The sequence below is a fragment of the Thalassophryne amazonica genome, chromosome 5, assembly GCF_902500255.1.
Source record: "Thalassophryne amazonica chromosome 5, fThaAma1.1, whole genome shotgun sequence".
NCBI classification, from domain to species: domain Eukaryota; kingdom Metazoa; phylum Chordata; class Actinopteri; order Batrachoidiformes; family Batrachoididae; genus Thalassophryne; species Thalassophryne amazonica.
The window spans coordinates 62,845,074-62,866,566 of record NC_047107.1 but is presented as its reverse complement, the minus strand read 5'-3'; positions in this window follow the sequence as shown (position 1 = coordinate 62,866,566).

The window sequence follows — 21,493 nt, the reverse complement described above, 5'->3', positions numbered from 1 at the left end:
ACACAAGTATGTTTCTTTTATTCTTACTTTGCTATTAGTCTTCTTGCAGTAACCTTTAGGTAGTTTTTTGGAGAAACCACATAAAGGCATACAAGAGTCTGAGGTAGACAACATGAAATTAGGCAATAACCCTGTTGTGTCTGATGATTTGCAGATGTTATTGCTGGATTTTACGGTGCAAATTAAGTGTTAGCGGCGACGCATATAGCGAAGCCGGTAAAACAGCCATTTATGACTGTAATCCAGCATTAATGTCTGCAATCATCAGCCACAAGGGGGTTATTCCCATTCTAATCCAATTCCAACATTTCCACGGATCTGTGTCCAACAATGAAGGCTACATCTTAATCCGCATAATAATATTGTTTGGTAAAAATGTTACATAGACAAAGGGTGTGGTCTGTTTGTCAAAGCTTACCGTGGCAACAGCGTCTTCATGCCAAACTGGAAATTCTGTGAGCAGAATCCACATCACTACTTTTGTATGGTACCTTAAATTAATCCATTTCGGTGTTGCTACGGCAGTTTCCCTCGTTCTCAGCTGGCAGCACCATTATTTACATCTGCCAAGCAGCGTGTGTGGACAGGGCAGGGAGTAACACATTAAATGTGAAACTGTTTTAATATTTTGCCACTGTTTCCGTGATATTTTATGGTCTGAAATCTTACACAATTAACGAATCAGATTTGTGGGAAAAATGTAATTGGATTAGAATTCACATTTAACTTCATATTTCTTGAGAAAGACCAAGACAGAGAGTTGAAGTGGGTGTTGCAGTGAGGCAAATAATATATTTCATTATATGGCTGCAACGCTACGCGCGTTCTGATTGGCTGATTACTGGTCGGATATTTTCCCATATCCGGACCGGTTTCCACGACAATCAGTCCGAACGCGTATTTTCTTTAGAAACCAGAAAGCTAAAAATGCACATGAAGGGACATGACCGTACTTCATAAATATCTAAACAGTATCTGAAAAAACACAGACTGAAAGCTTACCAGCTTACAACCGGACCATCTGTTAGCAAGTTCCTGCTCTGCTCCAGTGTTCTGTTGGGACACCAGCCGTCAGCTTGGAGGTGAGCTGAGATGAGCTGCTGTTCAGCTCGGTTTCAGAGCTCTGAAGTGAGCAAAGGAGGTGAAGTTGTTTTTTTTGTTTTTTTTCTTTTTGGAGGTGAACTTCACCTCCACTGTTGAAGCAAATGGCTTTGCTTCCGCTCTGACTATGATCCTATATATATACTCAACAAAAATATAAACGCAACACTTTTGGTTTGGCTCCCATTTTGTATGAGATGAACTCAAAGATCTAAAACTTTTTCCACATACACAATATCACCATTTCCCTCAAATATTGTTCACAAACCAGTCTAAATCTGTGATAGTGAGCACTTCTCCTTTGCTGAGATAATCCATCCCACCTCACAGGTGTGCCATACCAAGATGCTGATTAGACACCATGATTAGTGCACAGGTGTGCCTTAGACTTCCCACAATAAAAGGCCACTCTGAAAGGTGCAGTTTTATCACACAGCACAATGCCACAGATGTCGCAAGATTTGAGGGAGCGTGCAATTGGTATGCTGACAGCAGGAATGTCAACCAGAGCTGTTGCTCGTGTATTGAATGTTCATGTCTCTACCATAAGCCATCTCCAAAGGCGTTTCAGAGAATTTGGCAGTACATCCAACCAGCCTCACAACCGCAGACCATGTGTAACCACACCAGCCCAGGACCTCCACATCCAGCATGTTCACCTCCAAGATCGTCTGAGACCAGCCACTCGGACAGCTGCTGGAACAGTCGGTTTGCATAACCAAAGAATTTCTGCACAAACTGTCAGAAACCGTCTCAGGGAAGCTCATCTGCATGCTCGTCGTCCTCATTGGGGTCTCGACCTGACTCCAGTTCGTCGTCGTAACCGACTTGAGTGGGCAAATGCTCACATTTGCTGGTGTTTGGCACGTTGGAGAGTTGTTCTCTTCACGGATGATGCGAAGGAGATGTGTTGCACTGCATGAGGCAAATGGTGGTCACACCAGATACTGACTGGTATCCCCCCCCAATAAAACAAAACTGCACCTTTCAGAGTGGCCTTTTATTGTGGGCAGTCTAAGGCACACCTGTGCACTAATCATGGTGTCTAATCAGCATCTTGGTATGGCACACCTGTGAGGTGGGATGGATTATCTCAGCAAAGGAGAAGTGCTCACTATCACAGATTTAGACTGGTTTGTGAACAATATTTGAGGGAAATGGTGATATTGTGTATGTGGAAAAAGTTTTAGATCTTTGAGTTCATCTCATACAAAATGGGAGCAAAACCAAAAGTGTTGTGTTTATATTTTTGTTGAGTATATATATATATATAATAAACAAATTATTAACCCCACTTGCTCGGTCTGTATGGGAATACAGTGAGGAAAATAAGTATTTGAACACCCTGCGATTTTGCAAGTTCTCCCTCTTAGAAATCATGGAGGGGTCTGAAATTGTCATCTTAGGTGCATGTCCACTGTGAGAGACATAATCTAAAAAAATAAAAAATAAATAAAAAAATCCGGAAATCACAATGTATGATTTTTTTAAATAATTTATTTGTATGTTACTGCTGCAAATAAGTATTTGATCCCCTACCAACCAGCAAGAATTCTGGCTCTCCCAGACCTGTTAATTTTTCTTTAAGAAGCCCTCTTATTCTGCACTCTTTACCTGTATTAATTGCACCTGTTTGAACTTGTTACCTGTATAAAGACACCTGTTCACACACTTAATCAATCACACTCCAACCTGTCCACCATAGCCAAGACCAAAGACCTGTCTAAGGACACCAGGGACAAAACTGTAGAGCTGCACAAGGCTGGGATGGACTACAGGACAACAGGCAAGCAGCTTGGTAGAAGACAACAACTGTTATGATTATTTATTAGAAAGTGGAAGAACACAAGATGACTGTCAATCTCCCTCGGTCTGGGATTCCATGCAAGATCTCACTTTGTGGGGTAAGGGTGATTCTGAGAAAGCTCAGAACTACACAGGAGGACCTGATCAATGACCTGAAGAGAGCTGGGACCACAGTCACAAAGATTACATTAGTAACACATGATGCTGTCATGGTTTAAAATCCTGCAGGGCAGCAAGGTCCCCCTGCTCAAGCCAGCACATGTCCAGGCCTGTTTGAAGTTCACCAGTGAACATCTGGATGATCCAGAGGAGGCATGGGAGAAGGTCATGTGGTCAGATGAGACCAGAGTAGAGCTTTTTGGAATCAACTCCACGTACCATGTTTAGAGGATGAGAACAACCCCAAGAAAACCATCCCAACCGTGAAGCATGGGGGTGGAAACATCATACGGTGGGGGTGCTCTTCTGCAAAGGGGACAGGACGACTGCACCATATTGAAGGGAGGATGGATGGGGTCATGTATTGCGAGAGTTTTGCAAACAACCTCCTTAACTCAGTAAGAGCATTGAAGATGGGTCATGGCTGGGTCATCCAACATGACAATGACCCCAAACACACAGCCAGGGCAACTAAGGAGGGGCTCCGTAAGAAGCATGTCAGGGTCCTGGAGTGGCCTGGCCAGTCTCCAGACCTGAATTCAATAGAAAATCTTTGGGGGAAGTTGAAACTCCAAACCTGAAAGATCTAGAGAAGATCTGTATGGAGGATTGGACCAAAATCCCTGCTGCAGTGTGTGAAAACCTGGTGAAACACTACAGGAAATGTTTGACCTCTGTAATTGCAAACAAAGGCTACTGTACCAAATATTAACATTGATTTTTCACAGGTGTTCAAATACTCATTTGCAGCAGTAACATACAAATAAATTATTAAAAATCATACATTATGGTTTCCAGATTTTTTTTTTTTTAGATTATGTCTCTCACTGTGGACATGCACCTAAAATGAAAATTTCAGACCCCTCCATGATTTCTAAGTAGGAGAACGTGCAAAATCGCAGGGTATTCAAATACTTATTTTCCTCACTGTATCAGACCTCGGTGTTTTTCCGTACTTACGCCTCGGTCTGATATTTCTCCATACAGACATCGCAGTCAGTTAATAATCCTTTAATATTCAGTGAGGTTTTCACACTGTAACAGTAAGAATATGTCGTAAATAAATAAATAAATATCCGACCTTTTTATTTTTTGCAAAAACTATATGGATTTGAATCATGTGCGCTTGCATCAGCCAAGCTTGAACCTTCATGCGCATGCGTGAGTTTTTTCACGCCTGTCGGTTGTGTCATTCGCAACCGACAGGCAGATATAAAGTTTGCATTAATGTTATCTTGGTTCTTCCTGGGTGGTTCTTATGCCAACTGATCCAATCCCAAGCAAGGACTATTTGTATATAAAAATGTATTTCCTAAAATGATACATTTTGGGTTTCAAATGAAATTTTTGTAGCTTTTTAGCCCTCGAAATCCTCAAAAAGCTTCTGCTTAAGGGGGGCTTTGCCCCCCCTGAGCCCCCCACGAGGGCGTTGCCCCTCGACCCCACCGGGGGCCCTGCAGCCCACTGGACCCCCAACTCAAGGATTTGAACCCCCCCCTTTCACATTCCTATATACAGCCCTGCATGGGATTCAGTTGTCTTACTGATTGGCTTGGACGCTTTGGTTGACAAATCAGAAGATATTTACTGAAGCATGTATTTTGTGCTGATACTGTACCTGTACTCTATTCAGTTAAGAGGTGTCAAAGGGTCTTGATGGAACTCGATCATACTCAGATTTGAACTAGTCTGAGACACACTTGTGTAATAAAAATCCAATATCTTTTGTTCAGGTTACTGGGTGCATAAGAATCAATACTGAGTTCAGCAAAGTGGATGGTGCTCAGAGGAGGATGATGAAACCTTTCAAGACTGTCAGTAAACTGGGTGGTCCTGAAGCCTTAACACACTCATATTTGGTTTTATCTGGCATATATTCATTTAGTATGCCAACACTCTTAAAAAAAAAGGAACTGCTGTATCAACAAGAAAAAGTGATATAACAATTTTCATAGTAGAGAAGCTTGAATCTTCGACTGGACTGGGTTGCTTGACGTGAGGACGTTTCGCTTCAAATCACAGAAGCTTCCTCAGCTAAAATTCATTTTCTTTTTCTTCTCTACAAGAGTCAAGACAGAAGTCAGACTACCAGAGCAAGGAATTTTAGCTGAGGAAGCTTCTGTGATTTGAAGCGAAACGTCCTCACGTCAAGCAACCCAGTCCAGTCGAAGATTCAAGCTTCTCTACTATGGAAACCACCTGGACAACTGAGAGCCTACACAGAAACATTGCGACCAACAATTTTCATAGTTTTTTAAAGTTATTTCAACTTCAACTTTAATGCCACAAGACTTCTCTAGTTACGTTGAAGTAACTTTAGTTAAGATGGAATAACTTTCAAAAAATCTATGCAAATTGTTACATCACTTTTTCTCATTGAGACAGGTTCATTTTTTAGAGTGCAGTTCAAATTTGGAAATCTGATCAATTTTGTAGGTACAATAAACTGTGACAGATTACCTGACAAAATGCATTATCTACCCCCCTTCACAGCAAGGGACAATAAAATGGAGACATTACTGAGGTTTTCATTTTTTTTTTCCCAACAAAATCAAATAAATTCATTCCAAATTTAAGCTTCACCCATGCAGGAGAGTCTAAATCTCAAGACCAGGTATCACCCCCAGTAATTCATTAATATGAAAGTGAATCTAATACTTTCAGTTGACAATATTGTTTATTTATAAATACTGCAGTTTCGGCTAAATGAAGGTCATGTGTTTACACCTTTACTTAAGTTACAACTTTGTTTGCAATCAAGCCTCAGGGTACAAGACTCACCTCAGTCATACGACATCCGAAGAAATAAGGCCATCTATGGGTATACCGGTTTATATGACTGTATTACACTGAGGAGTGACAGTGCACATGAAATTTGCGATACACCCCCGTAAAACCACTTAAAAAACCAAAACATATTGCACATGCAATGTAGCAAACAACAGAATAAAACAACAATCAGGCTATTATATCAGTAATGCAGGTACAACATTAAATACACTGCAAGCCTACCGAAGGCAGAAGTGACACTTTATTATTGTTAACCAAACCAGCCAGATTACAGTTCAACTACAGCCAGTAGGTAAATAGAACTGATAAAAATTTAATAGCAGCAGCAAAATATGTTGTAGGTAATGCTAAAATGTGTGTTGTGCTCCAACGAGAGCGGCACGCTGAGCAGGGTGGCGAAAGTAGTTTGGTGAGCTCAATCTGTGGGCGAGGTATCCCAAAATACCAAAATAAGAATGCAGGATGTCTCATTTTGGGAGGGGGACAGAGCCTTTTCTGTGGCAGGTCCCAGACTTTGGAACGCTCTGTCTGTCCAAACTGCTCCCACAGTGGAGTGTTTTAAGTCTCCCCTAAAGGCCCATTTTTATTTTTTGGCTTTTAGCTCTGTGTGAGTTGTATGGTCCTCTTGTTATCTTTTAGTGTTTCAACTTGTACTTTTATAATATTTTATTATGGATTCTATTTATGGTTTGATTTTGTACTTTTATAATGATATAGTCATTTATTTATTTATGGTTTTAATGTATTCGTACTATTTTTATGGGAGGACCACTGTTTTACTCGAATTTTGTGCAGCACTTTGGTAACATTCTGTTTGTAAAATGTGCTGTAGAAATAAAGTGGACTGGATTGGAAAATAGCAGAGATGTTACTCCAACGAGAGCGACATGCTGGACAGTATGGATGCTGATGTGAAGATGGGCACCACAACCAGCACGTGGCAGACGTTGTAAATGATCTGGTGTAGTCTTGGGCACCCATTGAGTAACCTGCAAAAATGTAGTGGAACTGGTTTAAAAAAAATCTATAATTTCATGGGTACAGCTAAGAATCAACTAAATGCAGGCAGACATCTGGTGTGAAACGTATATTTTTTTCCTTCGCATCTTTTCTTTTTTGTCTGGTGGCGATCCCTGACTGGCCCCTCTTAATTTGCTGTTCCTGTGCGCGTTTTTTTGAGGCATGAATCACCCCTCATACACTCACCGTGTGTGCGCGTGAGCCGCCTGCCAGACTCCGCTGCTGCGGGAAACAGCGCGCGAGCGGCACTACGCGGGAGGCGCGAGAGCGAAGATACATTCTTGTCTCCAAATAACAACATTCACAAAACTCACGGTGAGTAAACGTGAATGCGCAGCTTTGTCCTCCTCGGCATTCAGTTTTGCATGACGGCACTGCCTTCTTTTTTCCCGCTGGTTGTGTTGACGAAGTGCCGCACGTGTGTTTTGTTGAATGCAGCTCGTCGCTGATGTTTTCTGTCCGAGTTTACAGTTGACAGGCAGAGAAAAGTGACTTCATTCTCATGGCAAGATTGTGTTTCCTTTTATTTCTATTATATAGGACGGAGAAAATATGAGTAATCCTTCGATAACTAAACCGTTTTCCAACAACCAATAAATATCCTGGAAAATACCGAAACTATTTTCATTTATTACAACGTCTGTTGAACATGATACAGACAGTTGCCCAGTTCTGGGTCACCTTTTTTAAAGTCCCGCTTTACGGAGCCATAATGCAACCGAATGTCCCTTATTGTGTATTGTTTGTTGTATTGGGTATTTGGATGTTATCTAGCTGAAGAAGTCTGGATGGGGTAGCCCTTCTACTCAAAGTGTGAAGCCACATTATGTGTGGTGCAAATATTTGCTGGAAATGGATCACTTTGCCCGGTTCTGGATCACGACACTCTGTCACTTTGGGGGCATTCCTGGCATCTGGCTGGAGCCCTTCTAATGCAGAATGATACACACTGTGCCCGAGAATGTGTTTTGAACACAAAATGATATAAATTATATTTATTAAATGAGAATTTACTTAGTTTTGAAAGGCACTGTTATACGTTTTTACGAGCAAAAAATGAAGTGTTTACTTAAAGTGGGTGGCATTTATGGCATTAATAAATGAAGATAAAATAAAATCTGTGGTAATAAACATTCTTGGATTTTGACATCTCCACCTAAGCTTTTAACTCAATGAAGTGGATCAGGATAAAACAAGATGCCCCAACTTGCTATCATTTTGCACCTTATATTGTTAGAGATGGAGAGCAAAGGAGGCTTTTAAATGTGTGGAGGTGAGATTTCTACCAAATTAAAAAGTAAAAGCCTCCACATTCATGCCCATTTGTGATGTTGAGATGACCCCCAAAGTACACATGGCTCACAAGTAGGGATGGGTATTGATAAGGTGCTTTGCCCTCTTCAGGTCGGTGTAGTGTCCTTGCCTCAAGTGGAGGAGTTTAAGTATCTTGTTCACGAGTGAGGGACGGATGGAACGTGAGATCGACGGTAGATGGATCGGTGCAGCATCTGCAGTGATGCGGTCACTGTATCGGACCGTCGTGGTGAAGAGAGAGCTGAGTAGGGTGGCAATGCTCTCGATTTACCGATCGATCTACGTTCCGATCCTCACCTATAGTCATGAGATTTGGCTCATGACCGAAAGAACGAGATCGCGAGTACAAGCGGCTGAGATGAATTTCCTCTGCAGGGTGGCTGGGCACTCCCTTAGAGATAGGGTGAGGAGCTCGGTCACTCGGGAGGAGCTTGGAGTTGAGCCACTGCTCCTTCACGTCGAAAGGAGTCAGTTGAGGTGGCTCGGGCTTCTTTTCCGGATGCCCCCTGGACGCCTCGCTGGAGAGGTGTTCCGGGCATGTCCCATTGGGAGGAGGCCCCGGGGAAGACCCAGGACATGCTGGAGGGACTACATCTCTCGGCTGGCTTGGGAACGCCTTGGGGTTCCCCCGGAGGAGCTGGGGGAGGTGTGTGTGGATCGGGAGGTCTGGGCGGCTTTGCTTGAGCTGCTGCCCCCGTGACCCGACTCTGGATAAAGCGGAAGAAAATGGATGGATGGATGGATGGAAGATTTTATCGATATCGATGCCATTATCGATTCTGCTTATCGATCCGATTCCTTATCGATTCCCTTATTGATACCTTGTGAATTTTGTACTAAAAGTAGGCTTTACAGGTTTTCTATGTATTTCATTGAGTCTTAAAGTAAATAAATATGAAATTAGTCACTGTATCCTTGATCTCTGGACATAAATAAAAATAAACAAAATGGTGTTTCACTTTGAAGTTATTAATTCAGACTGGATTCTATCATTCTAACTTGACTCGGCAGAGAGCGGCGCAACGTTTGGAGCTGTGTGAACAGAACGGAGGACGATTCTCGTTCTTTCTCGCAACAAGACAGGAGTCCCAGTTAGTAACTTTAATCCACACAAACGTGACTCACGATTGACATATTCAGGGATGAAAGTGGTGAAAAACAAAAAAAGCTGAAACCCAAAATTACCCCCCAACACCACCCGCACGAAAATGTTTCAATTCTAGAAGCTCTGAAATGCAATCTGGGGCTATTCCAGATGATAAACTGGAGTGAGTGCAGCATCCATTTAGGTGAGAAAAAAAAAAAAAACAACTTTCCTTATTCAAATTCATTCCAGTAGTATTCTGCTCTTACTAGGATGCAGCAGTTTTCCAGTTTGGCAGATAGTTTTGGAGGAAATCACTGAAGAAATTAACACATTGAAAATATGGTTTGACCGAAACAGTCATTAAACTTAAATAAGACAGGGATGAAATGGAGGTGTAAGAGTCACTAGGTGTTCACAGGAACTGTATGTATTTATTTATTTATTTATGTTCATTGGTAGTTGCTTTTATATTTTCTGTTGCGTTTCTGTTCAGGTTCTTTTTGTCTCTTTCTCTAAAATTGTATATAATAATCATTAGATTATTAATATATAAACAAAAATAAATTTACAATAATTAATAAGAAATATTACAATTTGAAAACAAATGCACCCGAATGTGATGAGCTGCAACTGCTTAATGCTAACTTTTAACATTGAAAATGCCATAGACATGCTAACGTGTTAGCATCACTCCCATTATCTATCAACTGGTTCAGAAGACCATAACAGGTCGGTTTAACATAGAAAAGGTAAATAATACTCACAGACGTATGCTCTTTAGGGTTTTAGCGGGGGGGAATTAAGCGAAAGAAAGAAAGAATAAACGAAGCAATAGATCGAAGCATTGCTTCAATCTGTGAACCACTGCTTCGATTGGTTCATGGTTCAAAGCAAAGCCGCGCTGCAAAAAGTTGATTACAGACCTGCTGCAGGGTCTGTAATCAGTGTAGAGAAATTATAATTTTCCTGACAAACACCCCCCAAAACAACGGCCACTCTGAAGGACCGATAACAGAATCGTTAAGCACAAATCTTATTGATGTCGGTGGATTGAATAATTTCTTAAAGATACCGGAAAGGAACCGGTTCTCGATACCCATCCCTACTCACAAGTACTGACACAAGGGGGAGGCTGCTGCTTCAGTGATCCACAACTGTTTCTGTGTAGGCTCTCAGTTGTCCAAGTGGTTTCCATAGTAGAGAAGCTTGAATCTTCGACTGGACTGGGTTGCTTGATGTGAGGACGTTTCGCTTCAAATCACAGAAGCTTCCTCAGCTAAAATTCCTTGCTCTTGTAGAGAAGAATAAAGTTTATTCTTCTCTAAAAGAGTCAAGACAGAAGTCAGACTGGCAGATTTTCGCGTCTGAGATAAATGCGTGCAGCAATGAAACAGCAAGACATAACACACTGACATTTTCTACCCAAGTAAGTATTTTCCCACTCTAGAACCATTGACACAGAACGGCTAACTCACCTTTGCTATGTTTTAGAGATCGTTACTTTCAAACTTGCAGGAATGAGTGAGTGAGAAAAAGTGCGCACACCGCAGACACCGGATGTTTTGATTCCTCTGCTGATCACAAAGATGGCTGGATCCAGTCGAGCTTGTGGTCATTTGTAGACAAAACATCAGTCTTTCCATTGGTACCAAGTATTAGCTTATTTGCACTGAATGTGATTACGAGAAACGGCGGGGCAAATACTACAGCAGTGATCCGGAACCAGCAAGATCCAGAAGTGGGCAAGTGACTGTACCGAAACTATTTTCATATATTACAACAATGTCTGTTGAACGTGATTTCAGAAAAAGGCAAATTGTAAGATACTGTAAAACTGAATAACTTTTGGAATGTTACCATTAACAATAATCACTTTTAAGATGTCTACTTAGAAACAGTAATGACAGACGGACACAGAACAACAAAAATGAAGCAAAGTGTTCTGGCTTTCTTCGAGCTTCATGGTGGAAGGTCATTGTGTCCAACCGTGAAGATAAATAAACACGTGACGATCACAGTGGCCCACGAATATCATCTAACGTGCGATTTGATGACATAACTCGCCAGATTTACACCGTGGGATGTGTTCAAAAGTAACCAGCCTGCTCGCACTATAACGCTGCATTCGATAAACTTCCAAAGTGCAAAACTGTAACTCAAAATGATGTAATTCTGCACCTTCAACAAACAAACTGTATGTAAATGTTACATGTAATTAAAAGATTTGATTTAATTGTATATGTCGATGTGCTGGATAATGCAACATATTCTCTTGATGTGTTTTGTATGATCTGCTATAAAAAGTTAACACTATTTTGTGCACATTCCTATCAATTTCCATGCGCAACAGGCATTGTGCATTTAATGTGCAGAATTGTTTGCATTTTGTTTAGGTTGAGGGTTACAGTAACAACAACAACAGTAATACCGTATTTTCCGGACTATAGAGCGCACCTCAGTATAAGCCGCACCCACAAAGTTTAAAAAAAAAATGGAAATGTACATATATAAGCCGCACCGGGCTAAAAGCCGCTGATATCTACTGAACTGATTACGTAGATTAACTGAACATAACTGAACTGATTACTGTCCAAACGGTGATTTTAGCATAAAAGTGCTGATCAAACAGAACAGAAAAATGACTGATTGGTTTATTCATCGTCCTCCTCCACACTGAAACCACTGAAGTCATCTTCTTCAGTGTCGGAGTTGAACAGCCTCAGAAGAGCTTCGTCACATACCTTTTCTGTGTCGATATCAGTATTGCTCTCCATGTCACTGTCATCCCGGGGTGAAGCTGGCTCTGAAGCTGTGGTGCCGTCTTCACGCAGCAGTCCAGCCTTTCGGAACCCATTGGTGATGGTAGATTCCTTCACGCTGCTCCACGCTTGTTGTGAAAGTGTAGGAACACGGACCCACCACAGGGGGCGCAAATGAACGGACAATGGAGAAGGTAAATAACAAGGTTTTACTGTTGTGAAACGTGCACAACCAATACAACAATCGACAATTTGGGGTTAAGCCGAATTCCACTGGTGTCGTGTGGGCAGGCTCGAAGGTAGGAGACGTCCGTCCAAGTCGAACCGGAACCACCCAGATTTCCTCTGCCACCGAACCCTGGAAGTACTGGAACCGCCAAGTCCCGAATTCCCAGGTGGCCACTGCCTCCGCTCGTCGGATCCGGTACTGCTGGCAAGAGAACAACAAACACACAGGTGTGGATGCGGCTACACCCAGTAACACGGAGAGGGGAGAAGCCGCCTCCACCTCACGTCACTATACTGCAGGAAGGTGAGTACTTATCCGAAGCAACGGCTTTTTGTAGACAGCTGTCCTGCAATGCTCAACAAGAAAGACAATATAATAACGTAAGGAATACAGCAGAGAACGTTACCTCTATCTTAAGGCGATATCTCGGCACTGAGGTGGAGACGCCGTCCTGCTGATACACCTCCGTGCTGAGTGGAACAGCTGTGTCCAGTGATGGGTGACAGCTGTCACCCTGGCTGCTCCCGTAAGGCGGCAGCGCCCTCTGGTGCCTGGAGCCCGCACTCCAGGCAGGGCGCCCTCTTGTGGTGGTGGGCCAGCAGTACCTCCTCTTCAGCGGCCCACACAAAAGGACCCCCCCCTCAACGGGCGCCTCCTGGCGCACGACCGGGCTTGTCCGGATGGCGACGGTAGAAGTCGGCCAGGAGGGCCGGGTTCAGGATGAAGCCCTTCTTCACCCAGGAGCGTTCCTCGGGACCGTACCCCTCCCAGTCCACCAGGTACTGAAAACCCCGGCCCATTCGACGGACGTCGAGGAGCCGGCGCACAGTCCAAGCCGGCTCCCCGTCGATGATCCGGGCAGGAGGTGGTGCCGGACCCGGGGTACAGAGGGGTGAGGTGTGATGGGGCTTGATCCTTGACACGTGAAATACTGGATGGATCCGCAGCGAGGCCGGGAGCTGGAGCCTCACTGCGGCGGGGTTGATGACTTTAAGGATTCTGAAGGGTCCGATGTATCGTTCCTGGAGTTTTGGGGAGTCCACTTGTAGAGGAATATCTTTGGTGGACAACCATACCTCCTGCCCAGGACGATACTTGGGAGCCGGGGCCCGCCGCCGGTCTGCATGTTTCTTCGCCCTCGTCCGGGCCTTCAATAAAGCAGAGCGGGCGGCACGCCACACCCGACGGCACTTCCGTAGGTGGGCCTGGACCGAGGGCACACCGACCTCTCCCTCAACCACCGGAAACAGGGGGGGCTGATACCCCAAGCACACCTCAAAAGGGGAGAGGCCGGTGGCTGACGACACTTGACTGTTGTGGGCGTACTCGATCCAGGCCAGGTGGGTACTCCAGGCCGTCGGGTGCGCGGCTGTCACACAGTGTAGTGTCTGCTCCAGTTCCTGATTGGCCCGCTCTGCCTGCCCGTTGGTTTGGGGGTGATACCCGGACGAGAGGCTGACCGTGGCCCCCAGTTCCCGGCAGAAGCTCCTCCAAACGTGCAAGGTAAACTGGGGACCGCGATCGGAGATGATGTCTGATGGTATCCCATGCAGACGGACGACGTGGTGGACCAAGAGGTCCGCGGTCTCCTGGGCCGTTGGTAGCTTCGGGAGGGCCACGAAGTGGGCCGCCTTGGAGAAACGGTCCACTATCGTGAAGACGACGGTGTTTCCCTGGGACGGCGGGAGACCCGTGACAAAGTCCAGGCCGATGTGGGACCAGGGGCGATGTGGGACGGGCAGCGGCTGTAGCAACCCTGAGGTCTTTCGGTGGTCGGCCTTGCCCCTGGCGCAGGTGGTACAGGCCTGGACGTAGTCCCGGACGTCGGCCTCCAGGGATGCCCACCAGAAGCGCTGCCAAACGACTGCCACGGTCCTTTGCACCCCAGGGTGACAGGAGAGCTTAGAACCGTGACAGAAGTCCAGTACTGCAGCTCTGGCTTCCGGTGGGACGTAGAGTCTGTTCTTTGGTCCGGTTCCGGGGTCCGGGTCACAGGTCAGGGCCTCCCGGACGGTCTTCTCCACGTCCCAGGTGAGGGCGGCCACGATAGCGGACTCCGGGATGATGGGATCCGGGGGATCCGACGGTTCCGTTTTGACTTCGTCTTCGTGTACCCGGGACAATGCATCCGATCTTTGATTCTTGGTCCCGGGACGGTAGGTAATCCGGAAGTCAAAACGGCCAAAGAACAGTGACCAGCGGGCTTGCCTGGGGTTCAGCCGCTTGGCGGTCCTGATGTACTCCAGGTTCCGATGGTCAGTGAAAACCGTGAATGGCACGGCTGTTCCCTCCAACGGATGTCTCCACTCTTCGAGGGCCTCTTTCACCGCAAGGAGTTCTCGATTGCCGACGTCATAGTTCCGTTCGGCGGGGGTCAACCTGTGGGAAAAATAGGCACACGGGTGAAGGACCTTATCGGTCTTCCCGCTCTGGGAGAGCACCGCTCCTATCCCTGAGTCCGAGGCGTCCACTTCAACCACTAACTGGCGGCTGGGATCGGGCTGCACCAGAACTGGTGCAGACGAGAAGCGCCGTTTCAACTCCTTGAACGCGGCTTCGCACCGATCCGACCAGGTGAAGGGGACTTTTGGTGAGGTCAGGGCTGTCAGGGGGCTAACTACCTGACTGTAGCCCTTAATGAACCTCCTGTAGAAATTAGCAAAGCCGAGGAACTGTTGCAGCTTCCTACGGCTTGTGGGTTGGGGCCAATCTCTCACCGCCGCAACCTTGGCCGGATCAGGGGCGACGGAATTAGAGGAGATGATGAACCCCAAGAAGGACAAAGAAGTGCGGTGGAACTCACACTTCTCGCCCTTCACAAACAGGCGGTTCTCCAACAACCGCTGTAGGACCTGACGGACATGCCGGACATGAGTCTCAGGATCCGGGGAAAAGATGAGTATATCGTCTAGATACACGAAGACGAACCGGTGCAGGAAGTCCCGCAAGACATCGTTTACCAACGCTTGGAAAGTCGGGGGAGCATTAGTGAGACCGAACGGCATGACCAGGTACTCAAAATGACCTAACGGGGTGTTAAACGCCGTCTTCCATTCGTCTCCCTTCCGGATCCGAACCAAATGATACGCATTCCTAAGATCAAGCTTGGTGAAGATTTTGGCTCCATGCAAGGGGGTGAACACCGAATCCAACAAGGGCAACGGGTATCAGTTGCGAACCGTGATTTCGTTCAACCCCCTGTAATCAATGCATGGACGAAGCCCGCCATCTTTTTTACCCACAAAAAAGAAACCAGCACCCATCGGAGAGGTGGAATTCCGGATCAACCCGGCAGCTAATGAGTCCCGGATGTAGGTCTCCATTGATTCGCGTTCCGGCCGTGAGAGGTTGTACAGCCTACTGGACGGGAACTCACTGCCTGGAACCAAATCAATGGCACAATCATACGGGCGGTGGGGAGGAAGCGTGAGAGCCAGATCCTTGCTGAACACGTCCGCAAGGTCATGGTACTCCGCCGGCACCGCCTTCAGATTGGGCGGGACTCGGACCTCCTCCTTAGCGTGGGAGCCGGGAGGAACCGAGGAACCTAGACACTCCCGATGGCAGGTCTCGCTCCACTGTACCACTACCCCGGACGGCCAATCGATCCGGGGATTGTGCTTTAGCATCCAGGGAAAACCCAGAACCACACGGGAGGTGGCCTGAGTCACAAAGAACTCGATCACCTCCCGGTGGTTACCTGACACCACCAGAGTTACTGGAGGTGTCTTATGCGTGATCGGTGGGAGTAGGGAGCCATCTAGTGCCCGAACCTGTACAGGCGAGGTAAGAGCCACCAGAGGGAGCCCTATCTCCCTGGCCCATCTACTGTCTAGCAGATTCCCCTCAGAGCCCGTGTCCACCATTCAGGGTTGAATCCTCATACAGGATCGTGACTGGGAGTCGTGTGGCAATGTGGGTGTGTCCCACGTGAATGTCTCGGCCCACCCCTGGCCCAGTCTCTAGGGGCGGGTGTTGGAGTTTAACCGCTTGGGGCAGTCGCTTGCAAGATGCTCGCTCGAGCCACAAACAAAACAAGCTCCGCAGGCCCGCCTCCTTTGTGCTCCAGGTGCCCTAAATGTTGCCCTGCTCGTGTCCATAGCTTCGTCAGCAGGGGGAGCCGTAGGCGCACGGAGCGCAGGAACAGAGGAGCGTGGGGAGGGCGGAGCTTGGTCGGAACCGGAAGGGAGAGGGACGACGCGTGCCTGGCCACGCCCTTCGCCTCGTTCCCGATGGCGTTCTTCTAGCCGGTTGTCGAGTCGTATGACTAGATCGATGAGCCCATCTAAGTCCCGTGGTTCGTCCTTCGCCACCAGGTGCTCTTTTAGGACCAGTGACAGTCCGTTTACAAAGGCGGCGCGGAGGGCAGTGCTATTCCAGCCGGATCTCGCCGCCGCGATGCGGAAGGCGACTGCATAGGCAGCTGCTCTCCGACGCCCCTGTCTCATTGACAGTAGCACGGTTGAAGCGGTCTCACCGTTCTGAGCTCCCGCACAAACCCATCGTATGTATGAAGGAGCCGTGAGTTCTGCTCCCAGAGCGCTGTAGCCCAAGCGCGTGCCTCCCCGCGAAGCAGGTTTATTACATAAGCTACTTTGCTAGCGTCAGTCGCGTACATCACGGGACGCTGTGCGAAGACGAGCGAACACTGCATCAAAAAATCCGCGCATGTCTCCACACAGCCTCCGTACGGTTCTGGAGGGCTTATGTAAGCTTCTGGGGACGGAGGAAGGGACCGTTGAACGACCAGTGGAACGTCACTATCACGCGCAGGGTCCTCGGGAGGGAGAGCCGCAGCGTTAGTAATGTTACTTATACATGTCCTGGTTTCAACATCCAAAAGTAAGCTGCAATGAATGTGAGATACAGATCTGCGTGCTCAGATCAGCAACGACATCGACAGCGGGTGCCGTTCTTCCTCTCCCGCTCTCTGCCTCCGCTGCACTTATTAAGTCTGCGGGCTCGTTAACGAGCTCGTTAACCGCCTGACGCGGGCCCGTGTCTGCTTTGCAGCCGGTGTTGTGCTAGATTCACCGCACAACACCGGCATCACCTCTCTGTCTACTGAATGGAGCTGCAGCACACTTGCACAAGTCCTGAGATTACGCTCGCTGTTTTAATGCGAAGCGGCCAGTACACCTGTTGCTGCAAGGACAGACTTCTTGTGGCAAAATCCACAGCACCGCACATCTCGGCAATCGGAGTCCCAGAGCTCCATGGACGCTGAGAGAGGTTTATATATTTTTAATGACTGGGATTCTTTGCGGGTCTCGCCTCCATATCCCGTGATGGTACCGGAGGCGAAAGACAGTAGATTTTCATTGCGACACCACTCAATGAAATGGGCGTATGAAAAAGTCCCCCAAAATAATTTTCAAGCACAAATAAAAGAAATGTGTACTCACCAAACATGCCGCAAGACAATATGAAGTTTTAAAAAAAGTAGATCCTTCCGTATAAGACAAGAAAAAGGTGCAGGTGCAGATGCAAACTGACGTAAATCCACAAATTACAGTTGGCGCGCAATGCATGCTGGGAGAGAGGGTCTTCTCCGTGAAGTCTCGGCAGCGTCCATGATGAGAGGGACAGTTCTGCGGAGGGCTAAATGTTAGCTTTAAATTTGTCATTTTTAAATGAAGATTTCTCCGTTGAATGACAGATCTGGGCTTCCAGATTTACTTTACTACATTCAGAAGGATCTTATGTGTAAATGTAAGTCATTTTTTGGTCCAAAGATCTGACTGCATTTATTTCAATGCAGGTCTCCTTTAACAATTTTCAAAAAGAACCGGTTCTCGATGCCCATTCCTTGCAGGGGGCGCCTTACAGTTTGAAAATCGCAGAATGAAACCACAGCTTTAGTATAACTTTAGAAAACCTCATGTGATTTCATAGGTTGCATGACAGTGTTACAGGCTCTACAAAAATACAAGGGATTACCAAAATATATCAAAAGTTCATAACTGAAAAAATTCATTTTGTAAATTCTTGAGAATTCTTCTATGGTTAAAACAAGACCACAGCGTAATGACTGAATATGATTAAACACTGACACTCTCCCAGACCCTGTAAGGGTTTTCAAGTTGGGACAAGCTTTCAACCCATAACCTTCTGGTGGGACCATGAAAGTGAAACTGGGCTTCGCAAGAGTTATGATGGATAAGAAATACAAAAAAAGTTGCAGCAGTCCTAAATTTAACTGAGATTGCAGGCTAATGAACAATGTTCATTGCTCCACTTACATTTTGATGCAACAATTTTTCTTTATCAGGGCTCGATATTGCCATTTGCCAGTGATTTGGCCCACTTTCAGGCCACTACTGGCCAGTACAATTTATAAAATGATGGCCTGCTTGGGCCACTACCAATATTCCCAAAATTCTATTTTACCTTTTTCTATTCCGGCGTCAAAGTCGAATTTCTTCACATCTCCATGTTATCAAACTTCAGCGAGGCTGCCACATTTTGTTTTTGTCTCACAACACGCTTCTGCAGAGTCTCGTGCACGTTCCGCTGAGGAAACGAGATTTCAGGTCAAAGAAATGTATGTTGTCCATGCGTGGAGCGTGTGTTGAACAGGATTACTCCAGAGAATATAGTCTTTGTAATTTCCCTCACTTTTTTTCTCCCCTCCCTCATCTCCACAATTCTTTATGAATATAGCATATGTCAGAATCCATTAATGCTCCACATCCAAACAGTTAGTAGCGGTAATGCACCACGTTGGTTTGCAAACTGTCAATAAACTCGAAAGGAGAAGAACTGGAGCATGCATTTGACTTTTTCCGTTTCTGATCTTCGGCAGTTAACATCTTTAAATTCTCAGTGTGGAAAGTTCATTCACAACACTTAAATGGTAAGTAAAATGTAAAATAACCTAAATTAGCAAGTGCATGCAAGGTCAGTTCCAACTTAAAAAAATCATGAAAATTTGAAACAAAATTAACAGATTAAATAGTAACAATTGAACACTTTTAATGTTATTCAGCACAAGTGTTACTGACATGCTCAACAATGAATAACATGTAAGTAACACAAAAAGTTATGTACAAAGTAAGTTCAAACATAAACACGTTCAAACAAAAACTGACATGCAAAATAGTAAACTAATTCCAACTTTGTGTAGTCTTAGTGTTCATTAATTTCAGCCTTCGAATACACCAGAATGCATGAAATTGCATCAAAATTAAAACTTTTTGGAGACTGTAGTTCCTGTTGCGCATGTCTGCCTGGGCCAGTAGTAGTAGTAGTAGTTTTGGTGGGGCCAGTAACTTCTCAAAGGTACTGGCCCTGTGGGCCAGTGGCAGACAGTGTTCAATGTCTAGTCCTCTTTATGGGTACAAGAAAATATTGTTGCCTTCTGCATTATTTCTTTCAGATATCAGATTGTTTCTTCTCACTATGTAGTCTTGTTTCTACTCACTATGTAGTCTCTGCACATATTTTTTTTACCTCCGCCAAGGAGGTTATGTTTTTGGTCGTGTTTGTTTGTTTGTCTGTCTGTTTGTCAGCAGGATAACTCAAAAACCTTTGAATGGATTTTGATGAAATTTTGTGGAGTGGTTGGAAATTGACAAGAGGAACAAGTGATTAAATTTTAGTGGTGATCCGGATCCCGATGCTAACACGTTAGCGTGTCTATGGCATTTTCAATGTTAAAAGTTATCATTAAGCAGTTGCAGCTGTCATCACATTTGGGTGCATTTGTTTTCAAATTGTAATATTTCTTAAATTTATTTTTGTTTATATATTAATAATCTAATGATTATTCTATACAATTTTAGAGAAAGAGACAAAAAGAAATAGATCACTCTGCCAAGGAGGGAATCTCTTTGGGGTCCAGTGACCCTATGGCCTTGTTTAGAGAAGTGTTTCATAAATGTTCAAAAATTCATATATTTGTAGTTTAGTTGAATAATAAATAGAATTTTGTCTCTTATTTGTTTTTGTCTATAAGCACATGCAATATCAATATCAGTGCTCAGATGACAGTAGCTTCTGGGAAAGGTGCAAGTTGCAATAAACTGTGATGCCAAGCGCTAAGGATACATGCTATCCAGTCACAGCAGATGAAACCTTTTTTACTACTGAGCAAACATCATTGTTAGACTTTTTTAGGTTCAATGATTCCACGGCGTGTAGATGTTACGGCGTCAGTGACCCCATGGCCTTGGTGGAGGTTTGCACTCTCTGAGTGCTTCTAGTTTTTATTATTTGTTTCTAATATATACCTTCAGTAAGTGCACATAGCAGCAAAAGAATGGGTCTGGCATGTATCCATTTTGTTAAGGCTTTAAAAGGATTGTTGTATGTTTTCACCAAATTTGAACATTATGATAGTTCCGCAAAAGTGGCTACTTAGTCAGTTCATATAAAAAAGATATATGTCACCACAAGGCTTTATTTATTTGAAAGAATGGGTGTACTTTTCCTATGGCAAAGTACTATATAATTTTTTGAGACGGATTGAAATGAGCCCCCTTCTTCAAGGATTAAGTAAAAGGAAAAAAGAAAAGAAAATCAGCAGCCGGCAGCACTGAGTAACCCTCGGGCCTCATATTCCCCATACACCTCACAAATGCGCACACAGCCTATGTACTTGCAGTATTTGACTCCCCCACTGAGTCTAGTAACTAAATCCAGGTGTTAGTCAGTGTGCATTATGACAAGAGGAAATCTGTGTGTGTGTGTGAATTTATATCCAGATGGCATAACACTGTAGCTCCAAATCTTACTTCACTTCATGTGAGCATTAGGGCCGCAGTAACACTGAGGACCACGGAGGAAAACCAATCTGAAAGTATGAATGAGAGAAGCATAGGTCCAGATGTGCGTGCTGTTCTCTTTGTCTGCCAATCTCATCAGTCTGTCCAGTGGTTGTGGCTTGAAGAGCGATATTATTTAGGTTGGGAAAACGTCGCACAAAACTGTGAAACAGCTACATTCTCAATTGGCTGTGTAATTGAGTTTCAAACAGCAGCTGTAAACACAACCTCTGTCATTTTCTTTTTTCCCCCTTTGAGTGAGTGTGTGTATGTATGAAGCAGATGAGAGACAAAATAGTTTCAGCCGTCTTGTGAGAAGGTAAAATTTGGTATCTGGCATGGAATGATGGTATCAGATTACATTCGTTTGGGGCAAATCTTCACACCAAGAGCAACAAATTTATTCAAGTCAAACTCCCTTTTTTGTCTGTGTGGAGAAAATATGGGTATAATTTTCAATTAA